The following is an 18,044-nucleotide window of genomic DNA, read 5'->3' on the forward strand; positions in this document are numbered from 1 at the left end:
GTTATAAAAGGGTTTGAGGCTTTTTAAAGTGGTTTCTGCTGATACAATCTTTGTGAGAGCAGCGCTGCATTCTGGTGAATAGCCCTTGGTTTTTTGGGGCCTATGTTCTTGGACTCAAGCTTCTAAGCTGTTCTTCCTTCTAGTTCATGTGGGGTATAGTTTTACCTGCCTTAGATTCACACTATGTTTGGAAATCTCTGAGGAATGATTTTGGAGACTTTATTTGAATGGATTGTTGGACTCTTGGCTTTCATTGAAATAACCTTGTAAACTTTGATTCTTTCTTCTGAATTTGCTTATTTTTATATACTCTTTTTAAAATAAACTTTTACTTATTGGATTACCAAGACAGAGTGTGATTTTTGGTGAAAAGACATATTTAGGGCTCTAGTGCAAAAGAAGCCAATTTCAAAGTCAGAGTCTCAGTGAAGAATCTAATTAGGACTTCATCACATGGGTCTTTAGCCCCATCATAGAATACTTTCAACACAGAGCTGGTACAGAGCCTGCAAAGTCCATTACATGACATAGGGCTACTTCCGGCAAGGCTCCATGCCAAAGTGTGCTGGGAGGAAGAATTCAGAATATGGGTGACTGTCCATGTTCTGATTGATTAAGTAGGGACAGAGTCAGGGGAAGCCAGGGAGAGACAATTTCTCCCGTATGATGGGGAAGGGGGAGATGTGGGCAATGTTGGGCATAGAGTTTCTTCTACTACCCCACAGATTCACCACACTGTCCCGTGGGTTCCCCTGCTGTCACCCTCAATGTGATGAGGTCCTAAGAAAATGTTAATTGTATTATCAAAATAACTCACAAAGCTTGCCCAAATTCTCAGTGTGATATACTCCTGATTGGTACTCATATATAACCAATGCCAAAACAGTCAGTGATGGTTACAACATACAGTACAGAGTTTTTGGGAGGTCTCTCATTCATTATTAAGTCACTGCTCCATTCTTTTGGAATGGCATCTCTGGTCATTTGAGGACTGCTTGTTCCTTCATTATATTAAATCACCATTTAAATACTTCCCTGTTTTTTAAACCCTTTGGAATTTTAGTTTAATGTTATTTTATAACCTTATATATTTTGATTACATGAATCTGTTATTTGCTTTATATTAAACTGTGGTCTTTTTCATTTTATCTGGATAATTTGTTTTCCAATTGCATTGTGCATTTTTAATAATTCTATTATTTCTTCCATCCATCTGTGTATGTGTGTGTAGACTGTACACTCATTCTTTTTGGTCATTTTACTTGTAAAGCACCATGAAATTGATGATTCTATATAAATAAAGGATAATAATTATTGTGATGGTCATCACAGATCAAAGCTGACTTTACAGCAAATAAGAACAATGACTCTACTGACCCTTCTGTATTTATTTTCCTTGACACTGGGGCTTTACAAAGCTCAAGAGCAGTTGATTATGCAATGGCAAAAATTATGTTGTGTATAGCACTAAACTTCTGATCTGCACATTACTAAGTTAAATGAGTGATCCCTAGTTGAGTATATCCTAAATGACATAAAATAATATTAGAGTCTCTCCTCTTATTCTGGACACTGGAACAACTGTTGCCAGAAATCAGATCTTAAGCATTTGTCATTCCCCTTGGCAGACTGAATAACAGTGGTTTAATGAGAACAATGGAATTTTGTGTCCCTCCTCCATTGGATAGTAACTCTAGTCACTGATTATGTAAGTATATTGAATTGAACTCACTAAGAAAGGAACCCACTGCCTTTTGCTGTCCACCTCTGTTCTCCTTACATGGAGAACAGAGGTGGACAGCAATTGATCTGAATAAAAGGGATACTTCTGAGTTTAGATGCTAAAATAAATAAATATGATGCTTTGCTACTTTTTTGCTTTTTCTTATTTTTTTTCCCAGAGTCTGAATTCAATATCTTTGCACAAGTCAACAGATAGCTGTTGCTACTATTTCGTTGTGTTCTTCAGGATAAATGTTCATGATATGTGCTAACTGCTTAAGTTGTGGGCTTGCCTGCTTTCTGTAACATTGTCACACAGCTGATGGAATCTCACATCATTGGGAAGTATGGGGAACCTGGTGCCCTATGCCCCTCATCACCCGGCTCTCGATCAGCTGTTCCCATGAGAAGAAGCATCAATAGCTTCCAATGGTAACATGGGAAGCCTCCCGTTTTGCTGTGGTGGTGGCATGTGCTGACTCCACCCTACTTCACCCAGAGATCCCCGCCAGCATCGTTTGATGGGAGCTGATGGGTTCAGTTGGTGATGTAGGGTGGAGCCGGCATATGCTGCTGAAATCCTGCCCTTGTGATGGGGTTGTTAGATCATTCAAAATGCAACAGTGTCAACTATAGTACTGCCAACAATCGGCACATATACACACACAAACAACCCATAGCCCTTATATTAAGGGAAAATGTGTTCCAGTTTTGCATAATATTTGCAAATGGTAAATTTGAAACAGTAATTTTGGACTCACTTTGGAAGTTTTGGTTAATTTCCTAAAATATTTTACAAGAGAAGGAATTTCTTATCTTGCCTTCCTTTATCATTTTCTTTATTTTCTATGTCATTTATTTTCCTTGCTTTTTAGCGTTTTCTGTCTATTGTTTCTTTCTTATTATCATTTGCCAAAGGTATGGCTTCTCCAGGGGCATTATGGGAAGAAGTAATGGCAGCAGCAACTAGAGATCTGAAGTCAATTCTGCTGACATTTCATTAGCAAAGTTGCTAGGCAACACAGACCCAAATAGAGCTAAACACATATTTCGGGTAGGAGAGAGGGTTTAAAAGAAAAGGAAGAGTGGGAAAAGACACTTTTGTGACCAGATCTGCAATTCTGCTGTTTCCTCAAATCATTTCAGACTGATTTGCTTCATCCCTTACCATTCATCTTGCTTAAGTGCTTCTACCAAAATACCTCCCTACATTCAAAGAACTCAATTACAAGAAAATATGGGACTCCATCTTTCCTATATCGAGAATCAATTATCTCTCCACATTTCAAATACAAACCTGCCTAACAATCATAGTTCTTAGATTTATTACTACCTAATATCTGAATTTCGGTTACTTCCAAGACTTGAACAAAAACCAAAGGCAATTAAAAATTAATGTAACATGATACAGAACAACCATAATTTCGAACTGATTTTAAAAGAAAGTTTTGTCTATTGATGTTCAAAATGTATGACCTAATTTGGAATAAAACTCAGTGGGGATTAGGCAATTATTCCTAAAATAAGGATGTGTGTTGATATATATTTCAAATCTACTCCAAGGTGACTGAAAAGAAGACATTTGACAGTGAGTGAAAATCTACACTTAGGACATATATAGAATATATATTATTATTGACCTCAGCTGACCATGTAACGATTTGTCTTCCCTAACTTACAATGGCATTAAATAATGGAATCTTCCCTTCTGCTCTACAAAATATAATTGCTCTCTGTCTACCTATTCTTCTAAAATTCAGAGAATTCTTGGCATCTCAGAGCACTTGTTGATGATAGCCAGACTCACTGCTGACACAGAAGCAACTGTAATCAGCAAATTTTGTCTCCTGGTGTGTTCTTGCAGGCAGGGTTGCAGCTTTAATATTTTCTCCATGGTTCCCAGAGATCACAAATGGAAATACACACAACTGAGAAGGCTTCTTATGTATTGATTTGTGTCCATCAAAAAATATAATGAGAACCTGTTGCTTCACTTGTCTGGTATCACTAGCAGTGTACAGCACAGACAGTGTATTGGAAAGCAAAGAGAACTTTTAAGTGACCTTAGCATTTTAACTTCAGAATGTCTACATTGTCAGGTGGCAAAGGAACTTCACTAACTCATATTTATCACTGCTTGAAATGTGATCACTGTCAAAATATCTGGACTTTATCCCCTTCCTAATAAAGGTGGTCTGTCATTTTTGTAAATGAAATATTTGATATCAGGAAGAGTATGGAGAATCCCAAAAAAGCAGCAGTGCACACAATTAGATGAAATCCATAGGGTAGTGGAAAGGTAATCTGTAACAGCAAGCTTTACATTCGGAAAACAAAATTTTGGTTAGATGCAAGTATTTCACCTCATTTTAAATCTTATTTTGAAAACTGGGAAATTGTATGACATATTTTATAACTACCCACCCAGCCTCAGACTAAAATCTCAGAGTATGGGATCAGATAAAATAACTGAGTCAGTCAGCAAAGGTTCTGTTTGGATCCAGGTGGTGGACTAACGATATGGCAGACAATTATTAGGTTTGGGTAAAAAATGTACAGCAAAGCCTGACAGTCAACCTCATAATTGGGTTGCTGTGAGTTTTTGGTCTGTATGGCCATGTTCTCTCCTGACGTTTTGCCTGCATCTGTGGCTGGCATTTTCAGAGATCTGTTGGAGGTGGAGTGTGTGTGAGAGTGTGTGTGTATGTGTGTGTGTGTGTGTGTGTATATGGAATGTCCAGGGTGGGAGAAAGAACCCCCATCTTTTTAAAGCTAGTGTGAATGTTGCAATTAGCAAGCTTGAATAGCATTGAGTAGCTATGAAGCTGCAAAGTCAATCAGTGATGATATCTGCAGGTAGCCTTGCCTCTGTTGCCTGAAGGCATCCTCTGTTTGGGAGGTGTTAATTGGCACTTGATTAACCTTGTTTACTCATGAATTGCTTAACATTAATGAGTAAACCAAGTTTTTAAAACCTGAAACATTTCACCGGGGGGGGGGGGGTTAAAACCTTAACACACACACACGGCCTGGCCATGCAAATTTTCCACTTTCCAATAGAGCACAGCTGGCAATGCTCAAATGCATGAATTATTCTAGTAAATTCCAGATGCTACACATCAAGGCCTCCCTGTCCTCTTTTTGGATTTTATCCAATATTCTATTTACAGAGATATTACAAGTGTTGGTGGCATTCCATTACTACTTCCACAACACTCCCAGACAGCACCTAGCCTAATGAAGTTTTAATGACTTGCAAAACAGCTTGCATACAAAGTGTTGAAAAAAATCAATGTATTGAACTTAAGTAAGGAGAGAGACAAGACTTCCACAAGTGGAAGAAACAGTATACACGTGGGAAAGCATTATGGACTGCAAACTTGTGTTTCCAGCAAGGAAAATAGTTTAAATATATCCTTCCAGTATGTGACATGCAGGGCCTAGCAAAGCCTTGTGATACATCTGGAAAATCCAAGTGCAGTTTTCTTAATGCTGAGCCACATCACTAGAACCAAAGCACAGCATTGCCAATTGTATGTGACACTACAGTTCTAGGGTTTCAGACAGGATTTCTTTCCCACCTTACATGAAAATGTCAGAAATTGAACACAGAACCATCTGCAGGCAATATATATGCTTCCCTTGTGTGTTCTAACTATGATCCCTCCCTACTGTTCACATGTTTTCAGGCTGACATTCAAAGGCTTGCCACCTTATCATAAAGGTCATGTGTAATCTCCCGCCTGGCTTCTGGTCAGGAAAGAAGGAGCAATGGGGTGAGTCTCTCACCCCGCGTGCAACTCCCTCTTGTGACGCTTTACCCATCACATTAGGAAAGTGTCAACCTTGTGGGGAGGCCTCATGCTGGCTTCATTGGAACCCAAACAACATGGGAAGCTTTTCATGTTGCCAGGAAACCATCTGGTAACACTTTTACCCCTGCTGGGGGCAGCACCACAGGTGATATTGTGTGTTGACCGCTGTGGAGCTCCGAAGCTGGCTCTAAACATACTAGAATGCTTATTTTGAGCCATGTGATGAGGTCACAAAACTCATAGCTCAGGGACCCATGATTTTCAGTTAGAATTAAATTATTTACCGAATTTCTTCTAAAAGAAAACAATGAGTAATTATTTTCACACTGCAAGAAAGTCTTCAAAAGCAGCACAGTTTGGGACTTATTGTGAACAAAATTTGCATATGGTATTTTTTTTGGGGGGGGGGGCACAGTAACAATTTCCATTCAGCTAAACACATTGATTTCTGCACAAAACAATCACAAAACAATTCTGGTCTGCAGAGTGACTAAGTAGTGTGCTTCCAGATGACATGGATAGCTACTTCCTGCCCTTGAGCTGTAGTGTGATAAGGAGCTTATTAAAATACCATATTTGAGGAGTGGGAGGAGAAGTGACCCATACCAACTATGCCACAGACTCTATCACTAAGTGAAGCTTCCTAGAGTTTAAGATTGGTGTTGGGGGCTTTTATTAATATGGAGCAGTTATTCCAGGTTACAAACCTTCAGCTGTAATGCAGGACTCTGGCCATTGCTATGGATATCTAATGGACATGTAAACTATTCATCCAGGAACTCCACATTATTTTCTGATTAGACTTAGCACTTCACCACATTCATAAAATACTACTGAGCCACCCACTTAAGAAATGGCAACCTACTGTGTTCATCACATGACGTAGGCTTGAAGTGTAGGGCAGATATCTTGGGGTTGCAAAGGGTTATCTTTTCAGACACTTTCTGGTTGGCAAGTGACTTTTTTTGCAAATTATCTGGATAGAGATGGGCAAAATGTTCAATTCTGTCATGTAATGGCATTGGTAATTCTCAGCTTTAAAATGATGGTAAAGGTTTTCCCTGACATTAAGTCCAGTCATGTTCAACTCTGGGGTGCTCATCTCCATTTCTAAGCCAAAGAGCTGGCATTGTCTGTAGACACCTCCAAGATCATGTGGACAGCATGACTGCATGTAGTGCCATTACACTCCCTCATGTACCTCTTTCCCTCCTACTCCTCCTTCAGTTGGCCACAAGGGCCATCTAGTCCAACCCCCTTATTTCTGTCATTTAACAAAAGCACAATCAAAGCACCCCTGGCAGATGGCCATCCTGCCTCTGAATCATAATCATATGTTCCTATTTCGCAAGTGCTATTTCCTGTTTCATTGTGTAGTCCTTACTTTGGAAATTGTTGTTGTGCTCCAGAAACTTCATTTCTTTGCCCACAAACTATGTTAAATTGGTGGGAGACTCTATGAGATATTCAGTCATTGAGAAACTAGAGCAAAATGTGCTATAGGTGGTTGACCATTGGTCAATAAACATTTCGTAGGATGTCCCTCCTGCAACGACAAAGTTTTTACAGTTTAATAAACTTTTCCCATGTGTTTATGATAGAACCATTTAGGAAATGAAATTTATAACCCAGGAGAAGAGGTGTTTTTTTTCACAATGAAAACGGGGGAGGGACATTGGATGTGAAGAACTCTCTACAACGTGATGGCAAATCAACTGCGTACTCCTAAATAAAATGGATAGTTTGCTAGTGTGCGATGGAGGTAGGAAAATCATCCATTACATTTCAAAATGGAGTATGCTTGAGCTGTATGGTAGTCTACTTTTCCAAACACTTCACATGTTCATTTCAAGAATTGCATTTCAGTACACATTGCTTTAATATTGTACTCCATCAGTACATCTGGAAAAGGGGATAGACATTCATGAAAGTTCATGTTGAAATAAATAACCTAGTCTTGAAGTGTTACTGGATCCTCCTTTTTCATTTTTATATGTTAAAAGAATTCACCTTGCACCTATTGATATTCCTGGTTAATGGGCAGGATAGAGGATTCATGAATGTTTGCATAATATTCCTGTCATTGCATTTTTTTTCTGCCTAGTCAGTTGTATTCGTTAAGTTTTAGAAAGGGGGACTTTCAGCCTCTTGGATCTCTCCTATTCTCCTGTCAACATGTTTTAACCTCTGTTGTAGCAGGAATAAAGGTCATCATATGTTGCATAATCTGTTTGAACCCTAGTGCTAATTAAATATATTCTGCCCCCTCTAGACCTGCATATAAATATTTAACTCTGATTCTATTAAGTCTTTTCCACTCTATCCCCCATATCAATGTATGTTTTACAGGTTTCCATTTCAATCCAATTTCCATAAAACTACAATTTGATCTTTAACTTTGCTTTGTTATTCCCTTTATTGTTAACCCAGTAGATTACATTGGTCAACACACATTTTGTGCCTCAAATGTTAGACCTGTTTCTGGATATATTTGACCTGCTGATACCATAAATGGCACTGGTTTTCCCTTATTGTTGGACTGTGTTATATTTAGGCCAGCTAGCTACCAGTATTTATATATGATTAACTGGAAATAAATTCCCTTTAAATAGTTCTGAATGCATATATGGGATTGAGTAAACAGTATGTAAACAAGTTCTCTGTTTCGCACTGCTGTACAAACACGAACAACTAGTTAATATACTAGCATTTAATCTCTTAGAGAAATAGTATATCTGGGAGGCATAGAATATGATTCTTTCAGAGACATTAATAAATTTGGCTTGAAGATGGTTAAGAGAGAGATTTGGGAAGGAGACATACCATAATGATTTCTTCCATACCTTTTACCTTCTCACACTGTGAATAAAACTTCTGCTGCAGAAACTTGGGCATCAAGAGAAACCTTTCTAAAGATGTTTTTGTCCTGTGGTGGAACCATGCTGAATCCAGGTATCAAGCAAGCTGATGTAGATCAAATAAAGCAAAAGCAAAAAGTCAAAGAGTGATATCCCACTGTTTGAAAGATGCACTGTGTATGTGTTACAGGAAGAGGCAGAGAGGAGGGAGAGAGAACAATTGCTAGAATGTATTTGGCATGTTATGTGACTCCCATCATGTCACATTTTTTTTAAAAAAAGAAATCTACCATACGCTTCAAAAATATTATTATATTCACTTTAATTTTCTCCTCATTTCAATAGATCATAATGATTTTCCAGTGCAATAGATCTGATGGGAAGAAATGTTGTAACTTGATTGCTGGTGGAATTTAAAACCAAGCGACTGGAGCTGTCTGAAACTAAGATATACAATCGACCCAAAGCAACATGAGAGAGCAGCCCTGAATGACTAAAACTGTAGGTAAGAGATTATATAAGGAAAGTAGTCAGTCAATAATGACACAGTATGTTATCTAAGTTTTTGCCAAAGTAGGAATCTATTTGAGTTTGCCTCAGTCTTTCCAAGCTTTTTCAAAAAAAAAAAATTCTAAATAATTTTTTTTAAAAAAATGAATAAAACACACACACACACACATGAGAGATCTTCTAGCTCCTAGGCCTCTTGTTTACAAGTTCTATTTCATCTCTCTCATTTGTCCCCAAATTACCTAAGGGCAGCAATAAAAAAAAGAACTGGAAAGCAATCCTTTTATCTTGAGAACTATAGGTAAATGTGTGACTCAGAGTCACAACTCAGAAAAAATGAAAGTTAAAATTCTGAAATCTAATGTGTAGGATACCATAGAGATGACCACTTGGGCTATTTGCCCATTATAATGCATTTATTAAATTTACTTAATTTAAATATGTAAATTCCAACTTAAGGCTACCTGAAAATGAACGTATTGCAGGGTTTTCTTGGCAATATTTGTTCAGAGGAAGTTCTTTAGCATGATTGCAAAAAACCAAACTACTAGATTTCATTGCAATGAAATGTAATGCAAAAACTAGGCCTGGGTAACAACGGAAAATTTTGTTTCTAAAATCGATTTGTATTTGGAGGTTTTTTTTGTTTCGATATTTAAAATAATTACAAAATTTTCCTTTTAAAAAGTTCGATATTTACGAAATTTCATAAATGGTAAAAAATTAACGAATCGATTTCCGAAACAATAACGAATCAATTCGTTAATAGCGGACGCGACCGCGAAATACGCTAAAAAACCTCCAAAACCTTCTGAAGGTTCCCTCTCCCTCTGTTGTTGACTGTTGGTGTGATATTATAATTTTTTTTCACTAATTAAACCATAAAACTGGCCCAGACATGCGGAAATAATAACGAAACGACCTCAAAACAATAACGAAACGAATACAATATCGAAATACGAAGCATTTACAAAACGTTTTTGAAAATTCATTTTTTTTAATAATTGCTCCAGAATGGTTCGTTATCGTTTTGTAATTGAAAAAATTAACGAATTATTAACGAATTACGAATTAACGAAACGAAACCGCCCGGCCCTAGCAAAAACCAATAGCATAGGAAAAATATAAATACAGTAGTGAAATTAAAAATCTAAGCAGAGGAGAAGACAAGTCTTCACTTGGAATGAAAAAAAATATTTTATTTGTTTCTTTGCTATCTTGCTATTCTCCCCAAATGGGAAGCTAGATGACAATAACACTATGGGTCCCAGTGAACTTCAGAATGAAGATGTCAAATGATAAATCAGGTGCCATGACTGGAAAGGCCTTAATTAGCTACCCACCTAATCTCTTTTGTCAAGGATACCCAAAGGAGGACATTGGAAGATAGCCTAAGACTCCACACTGACATTTATAGGAGAAGTTCCTTGGCAGTTCAGGGTTTAAAAGGTCAACACTTGCAACTAGGCCCTGGAACTATTGAAAATGAAAGATAAACTCAGTAGTCATGCAATTACTGAACAAGCAAATCTTTTCAGACATTTCAAAGAGCTATAAAGTGTTCCTATCTGCCTCTAGCTTTTCAATATCTCAACTATTACATGGTTGCTCAACAGCCTCTAATTAGTCTATAGCAATTAACTCTGTCTGACCTCATTATGGTTTGAAGAAGTTTTATTTAAAGTTCATGTTGAGTGTATATTAAGAAAAAAGTATGAAAGATCTGTGTGGCTTGAACATATTGTTATTCGTTATCACTGTATTGATGTACATGCTACAGATAATACCCAAATAAAATCTACTGCACCAGGTATATGGGACAATTGTGCAATGTGTGCGAGGGGAATACAAAAAGTAAAGGATGGATTTCTATAATAAACATTTTGGAGCCTGTTGCACACATTTCAGAACCACAAATGGGGAACTGCAAATATTAACATCCAGCTGACACAAAGTGGCTTTCATGGCATTGGGATAGTGGATCTACTCTGCATTTGATTTTGTTTAAAAGATTTCTCAATCTGTTGTGTAAGTGTGTGTACAGACACAAAAGGGAAAAAACCCTAACACATGTTTTCAACTCTCCCAAAAAAGAAATAGCTTTTCATTTGAATCCATGGTTTTAACAGTTCAGGAAGTGTATCATTCTGGCACTTAAAAAGTGTTCCCCCAAGGATGATTTGAGAAACTTTGCCCAAACGAACCTGATGTAACCAAATGATTAGTCTGTACATGTGATTGAAATTTAGATTACATTTGAAACAGATAGCTGCTTTGTAAATGCCACAATTGTCACGAAAGGGAGCTTCATATTCTATGCTTTCAAATGTGCAGTACCAAAGCTATCGCCAGTCTTAACTAGAATAGATCTAGATAAAGGTAAAGGTTTCCCCTGACATTAAGTCTAATTGTGTCCAACTCCGGGGTGGGGGTGGGGTGCTCAGCTGAAGAGCCGGTGTTCTCCATAGACAGGCCTGTAGCCAGGATTTTGATTCGGGGGGTGGGAGGTGGGGGTGGTCTGAGTTTGATTCGGGGGGGGGGGGAGGCTGAGTCTGAGTGAAAGAGGGTCTACCCTAGCAAACCTTTTGTATCATTACCCCAATACCCCCATGCATATGGGATATATATATATATATATATATATATATATTAATTAGAATTTTATTAATTTTTATATATAATTTACAACTAAAGAGTGAGAACAATAAAGTATAGGAAAGTGAGGAAATAAAGAAAAAAAGGAGAAAAAAGAAGAAACAAAAAAAAGTATACTAAAATCTCAAACAACCCCTAAAAAAAAAAGGGAAAAAATATAAAAAAAACTACAAAAATACACAAAAAACACACACACAAAAAAAGAAAAAAACTGACTTCCATTCCATCTTCTTGGATCATATCTTCTTATTATTCAAAAATATAAAATAAGTTCAAAAAGAAATTGTCTCTCTTGTTTCTTATTTTCCCAAATAGTCCAGATATTCATGGAGATTATCCCAATTCGTTCTTCTTAGTATCATACCTGTATTTTTCTTCAACAAAAAAGTCAATTCATCCATGTCCTTTATTTCTCTGATTTTTTCCACCCATTCCTGTACGGGTGGTACTGAGTCTTTCTTCCATTCTCTAGCAAAAACAATTCTAGCGGCAGTCGTCATATATGTAAAAAGTTTATCCTCTTGTTCCATCAGTTGTAGATCTAAATCTGTAAAACCTAACAAATAATACTCCGGTTTTCTTATAAATGTTCTTTTAAAAATCTTTTGTGTCTCTTCATGAATTACCCTCCAAAACTTTACTGCTTCTTTGCAAGTCCACCACATATGGTAGAAGGAGCCAACCTGTTCCAGGCATTTCCAACACTTATCAGAAACTGTTTTATACATTTTAGCCAATTGTTTCGGTGTGGTGTACCATCTGTGGAACATTTTTATCCAATTTTCTTTTAAATCCATTGCGTATGTATATTTTAATTTTTTGTTCCACATCTGTTCCCACTCCCTCATTTGAATTGGTCTTCTTAAATTTTGAGCCCACTTTATCATACAGTTTTTAACCTGTTCTTTTTCAGTCAGCCAGGTAAGTAATATGTTATAAATATTCGTTATCACTTTCTTTTCTAATTTTAAAATTTTATCCCATGCTGTTTCCTCCCAAGAGAAGCCAATTTTTTTATCTTGATTGTAATATTCTTTAATTTGCATATAATGTAACCAAGTAATATTAGAAAATTTTTGTTTTAATTCCTCATAAGTCTTAACATTGTTTGTATCTTTATTTAACATTGTTTGTATCTTTATTTGTATCTTTGTAGATTGGCCATTTTCTCCATCCTAAAAGTCTTTGCTGATTTGCCTCCGTAGGAGAGACCCATAAAGGTGTTTTAGCATATTTTTGCCATACTCTTAATAGGGATGCTCTCACAAAGTGGTTACCAAAACTCTTTTCTTTCTTTTCCCTTTTGTACCATAAATAAGCATGCCATCCTACTCTTAAGTCATTTCCTTCTATATTTAAGAAGTCTTCTTTGTTCAACAATATCCAATCCTTTATCCATATCAACGCACATGCGTCATGGTATGCTTTAAAATCTGGGAGGCCCAGACCCCCTCTATTCTTCTTATCAATCAAATTATCATACTTTATTCTTGGTCTTCCTCCGGCCCATATAAATTTCAATATTTCTTTTTTTCCATTTTATAAAAAGTGTTTGGCTTCTAATTATCGGGAGGTTTTGAAAAAGGAACATCAATTTTGGTAATACATTCATCTTAATCAAAGATATACGGCCTAAAAGTGATAACTTCAGATGTATCCATTTTTGTAAGTCCTTTTGTATTTTTTCCAGACTTCTTCATAGTTATTCTTTAGTAATTGTCCATTTTTTGTCGTGATCCATACTCCTAAATATTTAAATTTCTTGACTATTTCCAGACCTGTTTGCTCTTTAATCATATCTTGTTTTCTCTTTTCTACATTTTTTGTTAATAACTTTGTTTTTGACATATTGATTTTAAATCCTGCAACTGACCCAAACTCTTTTATCTTCTGCATCCATCTTAATATATTTTTACTTGGTTCTTCCATTATCCCAAGTACATCGTCCGCAAAGGCTCTTATTTTGTATTCATATTTACCAACTTTGGATCCCTGTATCATTTGGTCTTCTCTTATTGCCTTCATTAATGGTTCTAATGCCATTATAAATATAAGTGGGGACAGGGGACATCCCTGTCTAGTTCCCTTCAGAATATCAAACTCTTCCGTCGTTTGACCATTTATTCTTAGTTTAGCCTTTTGTAAATCATATATCGCTTTTATTGCATTAGTAAATTTATCTCCCATGTCCAGTTCTTGTATTAATATCTTAAAGAAATCCCAATTTAGGTTATCAAAAGCCTTCTCTGCGTCCAAGGCTAGTATGGCAAATTCGTTTTGATGATTCTGTTCATAATATTCTATTAGGTCCAATACTAGCCTTACGTTATCCTTCATAAATCTATTTGGTAGAAATCTTGTTTGGTCTTCTTCAATCCAGTTTCTTAAGAAATTTTTTACTCTCTCTGCCAATATGTTCGCCAAAATCTTATAATCCGCATTTAATAAAGAAATTGGTCTGTAATTTTTAATCTCCGTCTCACAGGTTCCTTCTTTATGAATCAGTACTATTTCTGCCTTCGTCCAAGTTTCTGGAATTTTCTGTTCAGTCATCACTTCATTTAATACCTTTTAAAATAAAGGTATCAATTCTTGTTTAAATGTTCTATAAAATCCAGCTGTATATCCATCTGGACCCGGAGCTTTGTCTGGGTCCATCTTTTGAATTGCCTTCTCAATTTCCTCCTCTGATATCTCTTTATTCAATTGATCCCTTGTTTCCTCATCCACTTTCTGAAACTTAAATTTATTTATATAGGCCATTATTTCTTCTTTATCTATACAATCTTTTGAGTATAATTGTTTGTAATATTTCCTGAACTCCTCCATTATTTCTTTATCTGTTGAGATGATTTTATTTTCCACTTTAATCTTCATGATTTGTCTAGATTGTTGTTTTTTTCGCACTTGTCTGGCTAGCCATTTTCCAGGTTTATTCGCATTTTCAAACGTTTGTTGTTTCAAAAATTTAATTTGATTAGCTTGAGATTCCAATTCCAAATGATTCTTCTTTTGTTTTAATATCTTCAGTTTCTTTTCCAGTTGTGCCTTCTCAGGCTTCTTTTTTAATTCCTTCTCCATATTCATTATATCATTTGTTAAGTCTTTAATTTCTTTATTCCTTTCCCTATTCTTTTTGGAGTTATGTTGAATAAAATGTCCTCTCAGGACTGCTTTCATTGCATCCCATGTTATTTGTGCATTTGTCAGCTTCGTATCATTAATTTCCAAGTAATTTTGAATTATTCTTCTGTAATTAGATCTATCCACTTCTGTTTTTATCAAGTTTTCATTCAGTCTCCATCTTCTAACTCCCTCTCTTTGAAATATAATTAACTCCATTGGGCAATGGTCCGATAGATCTCTAGGGAGGATGAGAGCATCCTGCACTTTTGTCATTAAATTTTTTGTAATCCATATCATGTCAATTCTCGACCAAGACTGATGCCTGTGAGAATAAAATGTATAATCCTTCTTTTCCTCATTTCTTATCCTCCAAATATCTTCCAAATCCAGCTCTTTTTTTAAGTCCAAAATTTTTTGGGGTAGAGTGCTTGTTTCTACTCCTGCCTTTTTCTTTACTTTCGTCTTATCCAATTGAGGTTGCAACACTCCATTAAAGTCTCCAAGCAATAAAAGTTCATCATACTCAGCCTGTTCCAGGTTGTTTTTCAAAAATTCAACAAAGGATGACTTAGGTCCATTTGGTGCATATATATTACATATCAATAATTTTGTGTTTCCAATAAGAATTTTAACTGCGAGGCATCTACCTTCTTGATCCTTGAATAGTAATTCCGATACCAAATTATCTTTTATATATAATACTACTCCTCGTTTTTTCTTTTCAAATGAAGAGTGATACATTTTCCCTAATTTTTTCTCAGCGAGATGGGATATATGCTTATGACATATATGTGTTTCCTGGAGAGCTATTATGTCATATTTCTGCCTTTTCAACTTGTTAAAGATTTTCTTCCTTTTCTGGGGTGAGTTCTAACCATTAATGTTGTTCGAAAAACATTTTATTTGTCGCTCCATCATGCTACTCATTATTATCTAAGTCCAAACCGCCTACGCCAAGATCCATTTCCGAAATCGCTGTTGCCGTTGCCTCAATTCCAGCTAAATCTCTTTCCAATGCACTAATTGCCGCAAATTTTCTTTCTTTAGATGACAGTAATTTATATTCTTCTGGTGAAACATATCTTGCCTTCTTACTTCTATTTCCATTTCCATTTCTCGGTGACGATTGTTTCTTTTCTCCTTTCTCCCCCTTCTCACTTTTTTCTCCATTGCCTCCTTCCTCCTCTTCTCTCATCAATTTATCGTAGAAGACTTTTGCTTTCTCTTCCGTTGTTAACCAGTAACGCTCCTCCTTATATGTCACCATTATACCCTCGTGTCTCTCCCATCTATATCTGATTCCTCTCTTCTTCAATTCGTCTGTTAGAAAGTAGTATTTCTTCCTTCTATTAAGTGTCATTTGTGGATATTCTTTAAGAACTGGAATTTTCACTTCTTTGTATTGTAATGGATCTTTATTTGTCTTCCACAATATCTCATCCCGTAATTTCTTCTTTGTGAATTGGACTATCACGTCTCTTGGTGTTTTGTGTTTCCTAGAGTAGAATGAGGAGACTCGATATATTTGATCCACCTCTTGCTCAAGCTCATCCTCCTCCACCTCCAAGACCCTGGCCAGGAGATTTAACACTGTTGACCTTATGTCTTTCTTTGAATCTTCTTGCATATTTCTTAGCCTTAATTGATAATCCATTTGTTTTTGTAGTAATTTTTCTTGTTCTAATTCCATTCTTTCTTTTTGTTTCTCCAGTGACTTAATTTTCTTCATAATTTTTGCCTGTGTCTCATCTGTTTCAATTTTTCCCGCTTTTAAAACTTCCACCTCACCTGCCAGATTGTTTAGTTCTTTCTTCAACCCTCCAAACTCTTCCTTCATTTCTTTTTTCATATATTTAAGATCCTTATCTAATTTCTTGTAATGTTCTTCTTGTTTTTTGTAGTATTCTTCTTGTTTGTCTGTCATATCCTTCTTCATGGCATCTTGTTTTTCAGAAAGCTTCTTAATCTCCTTTAGAATATTCTCCATATTCACCCCTCTATCTAAAGATCCTCTTCTCAGCTGTGTCTGTGTCTGTAATTCCTTATCCTTTTCTTTCTCTGCTTTCCTCTTTGTTGACATTTAAAAGCCAATTCACTTTCTTTAACTGCTTGTAATTGCTTATAACTTGTTTCGCTTATTGTTGCAATTTCTATATGAATAATTTTTTATTTTATTCTTAATTAAATTCCAGTTCATTCAAAATTAATATATATTTAATCAATTATTCAGTTGATCAATTAATTTAAAATTAATCAATTAATTTGAAAACAATTTAATTATTTTCCTCCCATCCATTAATCAATTAATCAATTATTCCTTAATTTTCCTTCAATTAATTCATCAATCAACTTTGGGGTAAGATCTGAGTATACTTTTAAAGATTTTAAATGCCTCTAATTAATTTTATTAATTTTATTATCGTCTGCTTCTCGGCCTGGTCTTATTTTGCGTCTGCTTCTCCTCCTCGTCCGTCGATCGTCTACTTCTCCTCCTCGTCTGTTGCCCGTCTGCTTCTCTTCCTCGTCTTTATTCTTTAAATTCCTCCTTTATTGCCTTCAGAGACTGATCTGTGTCTTAATTATTAGACCTCTTCCTGCCTCTGTTTGCCTCTTCTGCCCTTCTTTGCTTTGCTATCTTCTTCACTTCTGCCCTTGTGCTCTTATGCTCTTCTCTGCCCTTTAAAACCTTTTTGGACCTTTGGACTACCACTCCCAGCCTGCACTGCTCTCTTCCTGTGTTGTTCCACAGCAGCCTTCCGTTTCGTCAGTTCCTATCTTGCTTTTCTTCGATTGTTTATAAAGAAGGCGTAGACCAAACAACAATGGAGCCAGCGTAGACCAAACAACAATGGAGCCAAGGTCGTTTCTCCTCACACTGTAAGCTAATTCAATTTCTTGTAGTGCCCATTAAAGTCTCTAATTTAGATAGCAGTGCGGGGGTGTAGCCTAATGTTTAGAGGAGAGTACAAGGGTCCCGATATTTATTAAGTTCTATTTTCTTTGATACTTTTAAAAATACTTATACCAAATCCTTTAGACTTTAAAGTTCATCCAATTTAAAATCAACTTATAAAAACACTCTTCTTATTATAGATTCTCTCCTTTACTATCTTCTTTTCTCCTTATAAAAGTACTTGATTTAATCCCTCTTTGCCTAGATTCCGAGGGGAAGGTCCCTCCCACTCTTATATTACCTTGAAGATGAAATTTCTTCTTTTAGGAACACAGTCCCTTTAGCCCCCTAACGTGGGGGTTTGTTCTTCTTTAGAATTCTTATCTTAAAAATGGGGTGGAGGCGGTTAGACAAGATCGCCGAGCCTGATCCTGTAGAGCATCCCGCTCCCCTTTTGGTACTCTC

At 36.2% G+C, this 18,044-nt stretch overlaps 1 long non-coding RNA gene across 1 annotated transcript in view; it reads left to right on the forward strand.

Annotated features, from left to right (window-relative positions):
- The first annotated feature begins 17,490 nt into the window (after nucleotides 1–17,490).
- Nucleotides 17,491–18,044, forward strand: part of LOC137095898 (uncharacterized) — a 175,904-nt gene continuing 175,350 nt past the window's right edge. Inside the window, exon 1 of the long non-coding RNA XR_010909046.1 lies at nucleotides 17,491–17,563. This is a non-coding gene — a long non-coding RNA (uncharacterized lncRNA). The remainder of the gene's footprint in view (nucleotides 17,564–18,044) is intronic.

The sequence above is a fragment of the Anolis sagrei genome, chromosome 1 (genome assembly GCF_037176765.1).
Source record: "Anolis sagrei isolate rAnoSag1 chromosome 1, rAnoSag1.mat, whole genome shotgun sequence".
Classification (NCBI taxonomy): Eukaryota; Metazoa; Chordata; class Lepidosauria; order Squamata; family Dactyloidae; genus Anolis; species Anolis sagrei.